The sequence below is a fragment of the Ornithodoros turicata genome, chromosome 5 (genome assembly GCF_037126465.1).
Source record: "Ornithodoros turicata isolate Travis chromosome 5, ASM3712646v1, whole genome shotgun sequence".
Lineage (NCBI taxonomy): Eukaryota > Metazoa > Arthropoda > Arachnida > Ixodida > Argasidae > Ornithodoros > Ornithodoros turicata.
In genome coordinates, this window is record NC_088205.1 from 3,270,008 (window position 1) to 3,284,699 (window position 14,692).

Below are 14,692 nucleotides of genomic sequence, written 5' to 3' on the forward strand. Positions count from 1 at the left end.
CAGCCTTCCTATTCTGCACAAGATATCAACAATTTCATTAAATACACTTCGGTCCCTGTTTGCTCGAAGCCTTCGTCGATGCCTCGGAGTTCCAAGAACGGCTGAAACACGGCAAGTACTGGCTGAAGCTGGTGAGCTCCCGAATCAGGTTCTCCGTGAACGTGAAACGGCTCGGCACTTCCTCCGTTTGCGTGCTCACATTCCCCGCCACCCGCTCCTCAGGAAAATTCGATACTGCCCTGAAAGCGACTTGTATCGAGTAGCGCAGAGGACACACCAGACTCTCACTGGCTTCATAACTAAGGACACTATACCGCCGGAAGCCCCCTGATCTCTACCGGTACCGCCCACTTTTGTACGCCTTCCTAACCTCCTGGAAAGAAGAGATCAGGTCCCCCTCAAGTCCTCCGAGCCCATTTTCATGCTCTGGTAGACGAGAAGTTTTCTACGTTTACGGCAGTATATACCGATGGCGCATCCCGAAACAACAAGTCCACCTCAGCATTCGTCATACCATCCGAAGGCTACGTATAGTGCACGGAAGACGCCTTTCACATCCAACCTCCTCCACAGCTGCGGAACTCTATGCCGTCCTTTTCTTTCTACAACACATAGCTGATTTTACACCACGGGAATGGGCAGTCTTCACAGACTCCAAATCTGCACTTCAAGCAATTGAAAATTCCGGCATACGAGGCCCATCCGCACCCCTAGTCACGGATCTGTTAATGGCTTACCACACTATCTACGCAGCAGGCCACAGGCTAGTTCCCCAGTGGGTTCCAGCCCATTGTGGTGTCGTGGGGAACGAGCAGGCCGACAGTGGCGCAGAAGCAGCACTCTCGTATCGGAAACGGACCAGTATTGTTCTGCTGAGAGGAGACCGCCGTTCAATTCTCCGACGCCTAGTGACACCCCTGGCTTCCCGCCAATGGACAACCGACATTCTTCCCCCCCCTCTATGTTGAGCAGAGTCGATCCAACGCTCGCTTTCCGCATGCCACGAAACACCTCTCGTCAAGATGCTGCATTAATGCATCGAATGCGCCTCGATGTGGCCTTTACAGCTCAGTGGCGTTACCGCTTGAGACAAGTTGACTCTCCCACCTGCTGCTACTGTGGTGTGCTTGAGGATCTGAAGCATATTCTTCTTCATTGCTCCCACTACCAACCTTCCCGAACCACACTCTCCGAGTCTCTTCGTCAGCTGGACTCTCGCCCCTTCTCCCTATCGAAATTGCTTGGTCCCTGGCCTAATCCAGCCCAGCAACGCTCTGCGCTCAAAGCTCTTCCGACATTTCTGGACACCATCGGACTTGATTTGATTTGATTTTGATTTTATTGGGTCATTTCTTCAAGTTAAAAGGTCACAACAACTGAGTGGTCCCTTAGCAGAAGCTAGTGATGGGTCCACTAAAGATGTTCATCAATGACATTGGCAACAGTGACAGCAAAAAAACTTCGATCGTTATTGTGAATGGGCTCGTTATTTTATTCCCCACATTCCCACCAGCAATGGGGTAGAGTATCGCCTGTGGCGATGAACCTCCCCACTCTCCAAAGCCAAAATAAAGTTGTTGTTGTTGTTCTTCTGCCGTAACCTTCGTTCAGTAAATAGAATTATTATCAAGAACGGATCCTTTTTCTTTTGCAAGTTTATTTTTTGTTAGTTTTCTTCGGTGTGGTACTGGACCTGTTCGTGCATTTCATTCATTGAGTACTTAGATGACATGGATCAGTAAGCGCTCGTCGCAGCTATTGAATCTTATATCACATATTGAAAGATTTACAACCCAGCACCGAATTATTCGGAACGTGCTGAACTTACACAACTACTGCTTATTTATTCCTCATTAATCTAAACACATTCTCCTAAGACGTTATGCAAAGTTACAGTAGTCGAATGACTAAGCTGTTCCCCTGCGAAACCCGACACTATCATAACCCTGAAAGTTGCGCAGGACCAGTCAGTGGTCTGCCGAAAATATATAGCTGGATTTCCTCGAAGACAATTTCCCAGAGAGCACATCGTAACAACTGGTGGTAGAATTGCCATTAAGGCTTTAGGCTCCAAAACAATGCATCTTCTCCGACTGGCGTTTCGGGTTATTTCGTGTGCGGGGATCCCTAAAATGCGCGGCACGCGAGGGTTAATTGCCGATGACCTCCCGTAGCCCCCCTTCTCGGTGATGTGAGAGCGAAATACCATGCTACTACGACTGGCAACGAGCGATTAAGCACAAGACTGCAGTTGTGCGTTGCTTTGCACGTTTGCTGCGCGGGGTCGAAATGATGTGTGGAGAGTTATGGCTCTGATAAAGGGATTGTGTGCAGTTGGACAGAAAGTTTGCGGAATGGACTTTTGCAAAGTCGCGCGTGGTCTCGGTTTGCAAAATGCGTTATCTTAGTGCGGGATACAAACGAATTCGGTGGGACAGTGGAGATATCACCACGCATAATATTAATCTCCGGAAAAACTAGCGAACGTTGCTAGAACACTGCAAGCTCCTAGCGTGAAGAAGCAATTGTACGGTTGTGCGCTGAAAATGTTGTTGCTTCCGCGTGAGCACCGGTGGTTGGCATGAGATACGTTCTACATCGTTGATATAACCACAAATCCCGGCACGGCAGCGATTCTGAATTTTTTTCTCTAAAATTTGCCTCAATAATTTTTGCTCAATGCGTGACTGCATCTCCATGATAGGCAAGCTTGAGCGATGGGCAAGACAGGTAAACAACACAACACGATTGCTCAAAGGCTACGTGTCTTGCCCATCGCTTAGGCTTGCCTATCATGGAGATGCAGTCACGCATTGAGCAAAAATTATCGAGACTGCATCTCTTCCGTTCATTTCGTTATTTCTTCTTTTTTTCTTTTTTGCGCGCGACGGGCAGGACTTATTTGTACTGCTAAACTATACAACGAATGAAATTAGAAAGTGAAATAAAATTTTCCAAGGTGCGATGACACTATAGTACTTCCTACCCCGGTGGTGGTGGTGGTGGTGATGGCGAAAAGACTCGCCATCGTCGGCCTCACAGAACCTACTGCGGGACACTTAAGAGAATGGAAACCATCTACGAATCGCTAATATCATAGATATATATTTAAAAAATATATATAGTTCCTAAAAATGTAATGCATACTAAACAATTCCCTAAAATGCCCATATCATCGTCATCATGTATTTCTCTCTCTCTCTCTATCCCTAACATGTTATAAACAAGACTGGTGGTGGTGTGGTGTTATTTCCGTGCGATCTGCCTGCCTGCGTGGCGGCATGCTACCCATGGGGATTGCGCGTCCCAGGTCGGCTTCACAGGAAACTGCGTCGATATTTATCTTAAGGCGTCAGGGAAAAAGCCAGAGAAAACACCCAGACAGCACAGCTTGCACAGGGATTCGAACCCGGGTCACCTCCCAGTCGGCGTGGAATGCCGTCAACGTAGCCACTAAGCCACGGGAGCTGGAGTGGAACAATATTGCCGGAACACACAGTTAGAAGTGGAGCAACATGTCAGTTCAAAGCACTCAATTAGTGCGCACGCAGGCAACACTCGGGTAGAGGGAGAACTTCATCCGCGTCGGGCTAATCTTTGTAGCTGCGCTTGCATAAATACGCTGTGCACGAAATATGACACTGTCGTTCCTGCATGGAAAGTGTACGCCGTCGCAATTTTATGCGAGGTGCTCGTGATTTAGAAGAAGAAATTACGATCTGGCGTAACCGGGGTGCAATAAAAACGACTTCATATAGAGGCAAACTCGTATTTCGTTCGCACAACGTTCTAAACTTTCCGTCTTCGCCATTCTAGTTAAACGCAGAGGATCATTCGTACGCACCTCAAGTCATAAAAATACGTCTTTGGGAACGACACTTCCTTTTCAGTGCATCATTGCACAGGGCGCATCTCAGACCCCACAGTACTAAATCTCAGTCTTTAAACGGAGCTTCTCAGAATGCTTTTTTTTTTCGTACTAGCTCTGATCATAAACTACACAGCTCCCTGCGTTTTACGCCTCTGCTCTCACGACAAAGAAGGTAAAAAAAGACAGAAAATAAAGATGAAGATACAGAATAAAAAGAAAAAGGTAGAGGCGCGCACAATTGTCAGCAACAGTAACCGGGGTTCTCCTTCCCTTACCACATTGTTGTTTTGCTTTTTTTCTCTCGCACGTAGATAATGTTCGTCCGAAGGATGTGAAACCCACGCTAAGTATCACCCCTAGTCTTCTGCTCCACGTACAGTGAACTGGTAAGCGATAATGGAAACTGAAACAGGAGGAAAAATAAAACGAAATAAAAAAGCGTCAAAAGTACAATGGGAAAATAACGCAACATACAACAGACAAATAGGGGGAGAAAAAAAAATCATTTCCTTCTTAAAAGGGATCCGTTCTTCGGACGACGGTTTTGAGCTCTGCAAATGACTTTTCCTTTAAGTATACGGCTTAAACTTGGCGCCGCTTTGAAAAAACCTTTCATGCCGATTGCATCCAAAGCATCATCATTACTGGCTCCGAATGTTTGCTCAGCTTTCGCGCGCCGACTTTTACGTTTTCGAGGGGAGCGTTTCAATTTCTCGTTTCCAACTTCCAAGATATTCCCTCTCCAGTCCTCGTTGATGCGGTTCAAGATGGATGAGAGAGGTGGCTGTACTCAATTAAAAATGGCCGCAGCGCTAAGTAAGATAGCGAAGCCAGCGAGAGTTATCAAACTGCAATTAAGATCTCGTTGGAGCGTGATGCTTGGCGCGGTGGTGGATGTTTGCCCGAGGATTAGTTTTTTGTAATCTGCGGAAGGAGACAAAGAAACGGACTGTAGAGAAAAAGAATGTCGTAACGGGGGTAACGGATCTACTTTTTCAGAATCAGTCCGCTGCGCAAGATCATGTCTGGCAGATTATGTGGGATTCTAGTGTACGTGAAAGCACCCGTGGGAAGCATGCCATACCTCGTTTGGGATTGATGTCGACAGAATCGTCTCGACTTCTATGAATAGATTGCGTAGGCTCAGTACGTAGGCGTAGTTCTCAGTGACTGCATTCTACTAAAAGCGCTCAAACCACGACAACCAGGACAATACAAAGAGGTTTTAGCGATTTTAGTATAGAACGCAAGTCTTGTACCAACAAGCTCACATGGATGTTTTACTGATCTCAGTTACTGGTTGTTCGGAAGCGAGCTGCTGTTATGTGTGGGTCGAGTTATTATTACTTTTTGACGCTATGGTCAAATATTAGATTGTAAACTACACCCCTGTCCCCCACTCGTTCCTCTCGCCATATATGCCCCGGTCTGTACGCAGCTCATAGCCACAGTTGTTTCGTGGCGCTGACACCCGTAACAACAACGAAACGAAGGAGAAGAAAAGCTTCGCAGAGGATGCACTCGCACTATTCAATAGGCTACCTTCCGTTGATATCAGGAAGCAACCCTCGCGCCTTCGAGCAAATTCCCCAAAACAACGAAGTAACCCAACTCGCCGCGCAGTACGCCAAAGTACACGCGTGCGCTCATTTCCCAATGGTCGAAATTGCAAATTAGCGCTTCAATAATGACTTCGGCTGTTTTCATTACTTGAGCGGAAACGACCTCCTTTTCGCGTGAAGAGAATTCGCCGTGTCGAACGCTTGTTTAGCACTTTTTTTTAATTTATTTCTCGCTGATGAGAGAAACACATGCGGACTAATTACGCGCAACAACTACACACACCATCCTAAGCATTGCTGCTTCCCCCTCATTCTCTTCATATAGCTCGAGCTCTTCCTGCTCTGTTTTCGTGTTGTCTCATTTTGGTGCTCAACAGAACAAACCACGTGCCGCTAACGGTGTTGATTCAATCAGGGCGGCAGAAAAGGCTTCCCAGGAACAACTGGGCGGAAGAAAAATGCGGCAACGGCGATACTATACGAGAAAAGAAGGTCGTTAACAAATTATGTTGCGCCGCAAAACTTTCTGTCAGGCGTTCATACTTGCGTCTAACATTCCTTTTTCCCCCCGTATTTTGTTCGCGCTATTTAGTTCCATGCAGCTCCATGTTAGTAATTGCGGGTAATGAGCTCCTTACTTATAACAAATTTATGAACTCCCCAATTCCAGAGAGTTATGCACAAAGGACAGACGGAAGCGGACGAGAAGAAACTCTCGCCTCGTCCTTTTGTGCCTGTACTTTGTATCCTCGGACTCAGGGATATGTTACGAAGAAGAACTAGCCTGCACCAGCTGCCTTGTCCCGTTTGGCGGGCGTCCCGTGAGGGTAGTCCAGCAACTAGATTTTCATTCGTTACCGAACGAAACGTCGTGCGCGATATAAAGTTAAATTTTTGAAGTACTGAAGCCAAGTCGAAACTTTACGCGCTACTGGTGTTTGCACGATATGTCCGTTCGGCAGCACCTGTATACCGCATCGACATACCCTAATGAGGCAAGGACTCTTTAAGTAGTCTCGTTCGCGGGTACTCGCTGTCATTTTTCCATTCCCCTAGGGGAGCAGCCGAGATGTACAAACACTCATCTCCCGGTAACTAGAAACAGGAAAAAAAAGAGAGGATAAATGGCCTAGCAAGAACACACACTAGGTCAAGGCAGCAGAATATAAAGTTTCCCAAGGTAGTAGCGACTAAAATCTTCATGAGCCGAGAGCGCAAGAAACTGAGGGGGAAAGAAAGCAACAAAAAGATTACTCTCTTCTTGCAAATAAATGAGGCAGCAAGCTGCGAACGCATATATTAATTCCGGAACTTTTAAATCTCTCTCCACCCTTTAAAAGGAAGAAGAAGAAGAAGAAAAAGAGCGAATAAAGTAGGGTGCCGAGAAAAGGAGTGAAGGTTAGCGCGCGTCACGGGAAGGGCATTACCCTAAAACTGCCATAGATATCAGGCGGACATCCAACCTTCAACACAGAGACGCACAGTAGCAAGAAGAAAGAAAAGTGTTGCAAGAGCGTGAGCGCCAGAGGATACTAATGCCCTAAATCCGGGCTTCAAATCTCTCGCGCAGTCACACTTTTTTTTTTCTTTATGGAAACTTCCCACACGACACCCGAGGGAAATGAGGAAAAAAGAAAGAAAAATTTTTATCACTTTTTGTTGCCCGACGTACGTTATTTATACACCTAAAGAAGGTTCTATTTTTCCGGGCCCCGTTTATATCGGAGCGCGCAGGTTGCTGTTACTTCCAGGGCGAGCCCGATTATGCTTAAGCAGCTAACGTGTGGCGCCAGGGACGGCGTTTAGGCGCAAAAGTGGGGCGTTCATCAATCACGTGCGCAGGCTGCAGGGAGCCAGCCGGCTGGTGCAACGCGCGAGTCCGAGGAGCCACTGATGCGGTGCTTTGATGCCGGTAATGCGGATGTTGTGTTAATGTTTTCGTGCTGCTTCGCGGTATGATTAAGATTCCCGGAGAAGGAGATGCGATTACGTAATATCACGACGGAAGTGGGAGTACCTTAAAATACCCCTGAATGGATGATTTACGGCGGAGAATGGAGGCCGTAGAAAACACTGCACAGCTTGGTGGTTTGCAACGGGTAGAAAAGCAGCTAACAGTATGTCGGTAGTTAACGTCAATACCGCACGATATAACTCTAGTAAGTGTTAGTAGATCGTCGATAAACTTGACTTACGAAGTACGTTATCTACCGCACCGAATCAATGGATAAGTCATGCACTCTGCCATTGGTTCCGGTGAGTACGATAGCTTCACGGTGATGTTATCATCCGTCTACTAACACTATCTAATGTGGGAAGTATTTTATATTTGTGAATACGGTACTGATTCAATTAACCAACGCAGTATTTTTTTTTCTCACCTTTCGCGTGTAAATGTCCCGTTGCATGCAGATACCTTTGTGGTGTAGGTTTCACACTACACAGAAAAGTGTCCCTAACGCATCCTTCTGTGTGTTCAACAAAAAGCACAATTTCAAAGGGTTTATTGAAGAAAAAATACCTTTTCAGGTCCATTTAAAACACCGTTTCAGTTTGGTATTTCGGAAAGCATTTTTATCAGCACTGTTATTACGTTTTTCAGTTGAGCCTGCGGAATAATAAAGCGTGTCGATTTTCAAAAACACTCCCTCAGCACACTGAAAGATGTGAAAAATAATGTTCAGAACAAATGAGATTATTGGGACCAAAGTTAGTTACGAAAGGAGGCTACTTTCATAAACACACGCAATGGTATTTGCTGGACAAAGAAAAGTAGAGAAACTCCGACTTAACATAACAAAATAACAAGGTCTACTCAGACGTTTCGTCCGTCATGCGAAACGTCCGTGAACGTCTGAGTAAACCTTGTTATTTTGTTATGTTAAGTCGGAGTTTCTCTACTTTTTTGTCCGGTTATGTCGACTCCCGGCTTTTGGAGTATTTTTGCATGGTATTTATTATAGGAAAATGTATTGACGACAACATGCACGAAAAACTTGGTGACTAGTGACTAGTTCAATACGTACAAGCTCTATGTAGAGTTAGTACTATGACTCTCAATACAGTCGTTCCGGCAAATAATGCTAATGCTATTTACTTGTGATGTAGTGTGGCATAACCACGCTATTCGTTCTGCTACGCCACTCAAAACACATTCATCATACCGTTTAGGCCCATATTCCTTCCAGAGCGCAACGAGAACATTGATGCCCTTTCTGCGAGAAAGACGTCGTTTCGTTCAAAATTTTACCTCCAAATGCAAAGCCCATTTTCTGTTCCTTTCGAAATTCCACGAGCAGCAGCGAGGAATTCGGGGAATAGGAGAACAAGGGAAGAAACGAGTAGAAGACGAGTAGAAGGAGAAGAAGAAGGTCTGAAGTTTTGCCCGAAGGCATTACCTAATTGGTAACATCAAATGGGCCGTCGCAGAAATTATGATTGTCGAGGTACAAAAGGCGATAATGATCCACAATTAGGAAAGAAGGCAATAAGGATGAAGGAAGGAGATTAAAAACGTATCATATAGGTCGATGGATTGTTGGCTTATAGCTCGATGGCAACGTTACAGTGAACCTTTTTTTTTCTCTCTCTCTCTCTTTCTTCGCTTCCATGCATGTATGTATGTATGTGTTCACTTCCCGTTGCCGCTGTGCAGTGGTGTACGTATTGGGGAAAACAGAGGTGCACTTGGATGATGTACTGCAACAAGTAACATTGTGCAGCAGATAGCACTTAACTAGGGGGCGGTCAAAATTAGCGTAAGGTTAATATAGAAGCTTAAACTTTATTTTTTTACGCAACTACTAGTAACGCGTTACGTACAACTCTGCTATCATTGAGAAATCGCTGATCACGAAGGTGCTTCTTCCAATGTGGGAACTTAAAGAAGTCACTAAGGGCAAGGTTCCGAGACTTGACGGATAGGCGACTTCGAACCTGCATCCTCGTATATGGTGTCTTGTGAAATGCGTGGGCCGGGGCACTGTCATGAAGAGGCACATTTGCTTTGTTCAATGTTCCCTGGCGCTCTTCTTTGATGGCCTCACGCAATCGAACCAGCATTTGGGCATAATATGCCCCTCGCATGATAGTTTTAATGGGATATAATCGATCAGCAGGACACCACCCTCATCCCCAAAAAAATGTCGCGATGATCTTTCCGCAGAGGTTGTCGTGAATCTTACGGGCGGAGGAGAGTTGTTGTGCTTCCAGGACATGATATGTTGCTTACTCTCGGGGTCCCTGTGGTAGACCCAGGTTTTATCCCCAACAGGCAACAGCCCATAAAAGCAGCTCTCATCAGAGTTCATCATGACTAACATTTCATAACAACATTCCACTCGATTTTTCTTCATTTCAGGTGCCAATAATTTAACAACAGTTCGGAACTGGGGTAGTTGGCCCGCCTTTTGACAGTCGTATATGGCGGCGCAAAGTCCCCGGACACATTCCTCATTCATTTTAAAATGCCTTATTATTCGTATTCTGTTACCAGCTTACGTAAATTTTCTAGTTTTCAAAGCTTACGTAAACGACATGGCACGATTCGTAACACGTGGTATTCGTTAATATGACAATTCGCTTAATGACCAAAATCTGCGGGAACGGCTGTGGTCCTATATTAACGAGTTTCGACTGTATTCCTGCACTTAAGGATCGCTGATTCTACGTTGGAAATGGTGACAAAATGTTAGGAGAGCGTCGTAAGAGCAGGTCCTGAAACCTCTGCAGTGATGGCGAAATCGTTACCTCAATGCGATCTCGCTGTTTCAGAAGTCATTTGACTCAAAATTGGCGACTGCCCTGCACCGACAGCCAAGTAATACCCCAGTCAGACGGCATGCTCGAAGGACTTCGGGGAATTTTCATTTGCAAAAAATGACCTCTGACAGCCGTGTCAGACGGCAGCTCAAAGGACCTTTCTAAGAAATGACCATCAACGCGAAAGGAGGCCCCCAACGACATTTGAGGAGCAGAAAGGAGCAATCTCGACAACAGTGTTATGCCATTGTACCCTCGCTACCTTCGCAGCTGAATGTAGGTAAACCTATAAAACGCGGATCATGGAGTGAAACTGTGTAAACGTATTTAGATCCCATTTAGAGAAGCGCATATGGCTTCTGCATCTTGATTTGTGGCGCAAAGAGCAACTTCAAATTTCCACAGCAAACAGGGAAAACGAAACCGAAAAAGGGAGCCGGTGAGGGCAGTCATTTGAGGAGCACACCTTTCCCGCCTGTCTAGCAGGCGCACCCGAACAAAGGTCATTTGAGAGGCCGAAGGCAATTTCTCGCGATTGGCATTTGAAATGCTGTCTGACTGGGGTATAAGTGGCTCACGAAAATCGACCTCGTCGTTAAGTTCTGTACGACATACACAGCTACTGTAGTCTCGGCCTGGTTAGTAAAGATGAGTAGCATAGGTGCAAGTTGGTAACACTACATGTATCGAGATATCCCAGCGCCCTCCAGGTTTTTAATAATTCATTGCTGCGGAATGGAAGTCGTAATCGCGCGCGGAAAACAGCACTTGCTGTTGAATTGGGCTTCCCGTGTACATAGTAAAGTCTTACGTTTTCCATCCGCCGGAAATAAATTATTAGGCGCGCAGTCCGAGAATTTCTGGTACATACAGCATGCGTGAATAGAAAACGAAGCTCATACTGGTTAGGGTGCCCGAATGCTAGCTCCCTCTGTGCGAGCTCCCTAATACTAGCTCCCTAATACTGGTTAAAAGCACCGCATTTTAATGCATAGTTGCATTTTGAATAGTCTAGTATACGGAACTGTAAACTTTGAAAGGACCGCTCTCACATGAAATATCCAAGTTGTGATGTACGTTAGATATGAGGCGAAGTAAGTGACCCAAACTTTAGACTTCGAGGTACTATTTTGGATTGTTGAGCGTGACGTCGTATGCACGCAAAACTGTGTACTACTGCATTCGCAAGTAACTTTCTGCGACGTGAATGTGGCCTTCATTAAGAAGACCACGAAACAGTACCTACCTACTCCTGCGAGAAATACCTCAGCAAAAGTACAATTCATGGCCATGGCTAGGGCTGCCGAAGCACAGTCGTGTTTCGAGCACTGTTAACGACTACGTCATGCCATTTGCGCGATAATCGCTTACTTTAGCCGGTGGTGATAGAATAGTATATATGGAAGATGAAAGTCACTGAAAAGGTTAGCCAGCTGTAGGGATCGAACCCACATCTTCTGGATTACCGGTCCAGGGCTCTATCGGTATGTATCTGTCCCTTCTATGTTGTTCCAGCCTCAGAACATCAGTTTCTCTCTTGTTCAACAGGTGCCGCTTGCGTCGATTCCGTCGTATGAATGTGTGTATGAGTGAGCAAAAAATGTAAGAGTGAAATGAGGGTGAGTGAGAGTGAGTGGCTGGTTTGTCGTCCCTTCAGCTGACGCACCCCGAAAGTCGCTGGAGAGGCGTGTTAGCTTAGCTCAATTGGTAGAGCCCTGGACCGGTAATCCAGAAGATGTGGGTTTGATCCCTACAGCTGGCTAACCTTTTCAGTGACTTTCATCTTCCATCGTTGATTTCTTAGGCTTTGTTTGTGTCTGTCCCTTCTATGTTGTTCCAGCCTCAGAACATCAGTTTCTCTCTTGTTCAATAGTATTACCCTTCCTTTCCACGTTCCACCTCTTCCTCAGACCCCCTTCTGGAGTCACAGATTTTCCGCACTGGACGAATGTCAGCACGGAGGGAAACACAAAGCATAGTCTTAGATTTCATGTAGGAGAGAAACTTCCTAGGTGTTCTGTGACAGAAAAGACAACGCTGTGAACTGAGTGACCAACAACCTGTGATCAACTGTGAACTGGACCAACTGTGAACAATAAACCTGTGACCAACTGAAAGCTATTATAGTGAAATGTATGGTGAATCGAAGGTGACCACCAGATGGCACAGCGCTGAACGGATCATTGCTATGTGTCGGGTTTCTTGTTGGTGTGTCCCGTCTTTTCGTTTCCCCCTTTTTTCTTGTCTCTCTTTTTTTTCTCTTTATTTCTCTCTCTGTGGCAACTTGCCGCCCGTCTCGGCAAGCAGACCGCCCTCTCTTCCTTATTTTTTCTTTCTTTCTTTCGATAAACGGTACCCCCCCTCCCCCCCACCTCTTCCTCCTTCACCTGATTCCTCTTTCTCGCGTTATTCCTCTCTTCTTCCTTCCCACCTGCTGCAATACATATCCCAGTGCCTCTACGAAGAGCGCGTCACAAACCGCGAATAATCTGCGCCTTCTTCATGCTTAAGAAAGCCCATGTCTTGTCGCATAAGCCAGCTTTCCATTCGCAATCTTCACTCGGAAACGTGCATCGTATCTCACACAACACAATGCGTGCGTAAGGGAAGAATCACTTAAGCACCAAACAGCGCGGGGAAACAAGAAATCCACATGCCTCCTACGTTCCTCCATCAAGTGGATTCGCGGCTATTGTTCGCCAGAATGTGCAGCCTTTTAAGATGACGTCCACTGAGACAGGAAGCAAGACGTGTAGTAGTAGGAGGAAGAAGGGGTGTAAGAAAACACTGACCACATCTCTGGGCCGAGGGCTATCCATCAGACCACGGTCCGACATGACATGCGAGAGAAACAACCGATCCATCATCGCGCACTTACAACAGCGCCTTCTGCTGAATCTCATGGGGAGTTCTCATTCCCAGTTTTACTCTCGCAAGTGCATACATGCAATGTTACTCACAACAACAACCGTCCGCTGTACAGCTGTGCTCCCTGCGCGAGGTTGCCCGTATACGAGCTGGTGGAAAGGGCGTGGGAGAGATGGAACACACTAATTAGGAAGTTGTTATCTGCGCCAGAGCCGCGGTATAAAGATTGTGCGTTTTCGGGGGACTGTTAGCTGGTGCTGGTTCGTTTGCGCACGAATAACTGTGGAGAGGCATGATGGCGAGAGCGAAAGTATACGTAGGAATGTTCGTGGTAAACGGCGAAAGAAAGTGCTGCAAGAAAACGGGGTTTACAGGGTTTATCTCATGGTATAAAATTCCGAATTATTAATATATCCAAAGAACCAAAAGCGGCAAGCATGCGAGAGCTTGCTTTATCAGTACTGGAAGCGCGAATATCGAAATTAACTGTTATATTTAGACAAGGCTTAACCTAGCTACTACAAAAACACGTCTGTTTCTGGGGTTGGTGTGTGTTGTAACACTTCGCACACAACGCTACGCGAGCCGCAGTCATACTCAGGCCGAGCACTATGGCGCTTATAATCATAGTTGCCTCGCGGGGTGGAAGCCACGAATTGTAAAAGCACATGACATGTATTTCCAAGTTGAAGGCACGGACATATGCTCTAATATACAGGGTGTCCCAGCTAAACGACAACAGATTATTTTAAAATATATACATCACCTTTTCGAGGTGAAGTCAGTTGCAATATAGCATATGCTGAAGGGCACTCCTTAAGAGGGCACCAACAAACTCCTAGGACAATGTCCTAATTAACTTTCAATAATTAACTTTTAGAGGCGATAGTGAGCTCTTTCACCCTCTTACATTGGGGCTGAAGGAAAGACGCGTCTCCGAAGATGCGCAATGAACAAAATAAAGAAAAGAAAAGGTGTTCTTTCACGATTTTTTTTTTTTTTTGCGGACGAACTATCGAACGGACTTTTGTTCTGAAAACGGCTACGGTATCAGGTGACCGAAGGGACCACACGTTCTCACTGGGACAACTTCATAGCTTTTGTAATTAAGAAGTTAATTATTGAAAGTTAATTAGGACATTGTCTTAGGAGTTTGCTGGTGCCCTCTTAAGGAGTGCCCTTCAGCATATGCTATATTGCAACTGACTTCATCTAAAAAAAAGTGATATATATATATTTAAAAATCGCTTCGCATTTACTTAGGACACCCTGTACTTAGGAATTTCAGAATTTGATAACACATTTTATGGCATCACAGACCGATGTTTAAGCGCTTGGTAAGAGAACAGGCACCCTAATGTTCTCATATTTCACACGGCACAACTAGTAATGGTGGGGGTGGGGGTGGGGGGGTGGGGGGTGGGGGTGGCAAGGAAAGAGCTCGCCGTTGTTTGCCTCACAGAGGTGGGCAACGTCACGACTTACGCTCTGGGGGAATGTGCGTCCTGGGCCGACTTCTAAGGGAACTGTGCCGACATAGTCGACAGCGTCTGAGGAAAACCCAGGAAAAACCCCAGACAGCACACCCGGCACCGGGATTCGAACCCAGGTACCTCCCAGACTCGATTGA

The 14,692-nt window shown here is 46.0% G+C and overlaps 1 protein-coding gene across 1 annotated transcript in view; it reads left to right on the forward strand.

Annotated features, from left to right (window-relative positions):
* LOC135393807 (cell adhesion molecule Dscam1-like) overlaps positions 1–14,692 on the forward strand; it is a 326,980-nt gene that overhangs the window by 44,987 nt on the left and 267,301 nt on the right. The gene's annotated exons all lie outside the window — the stretch shown is intronic.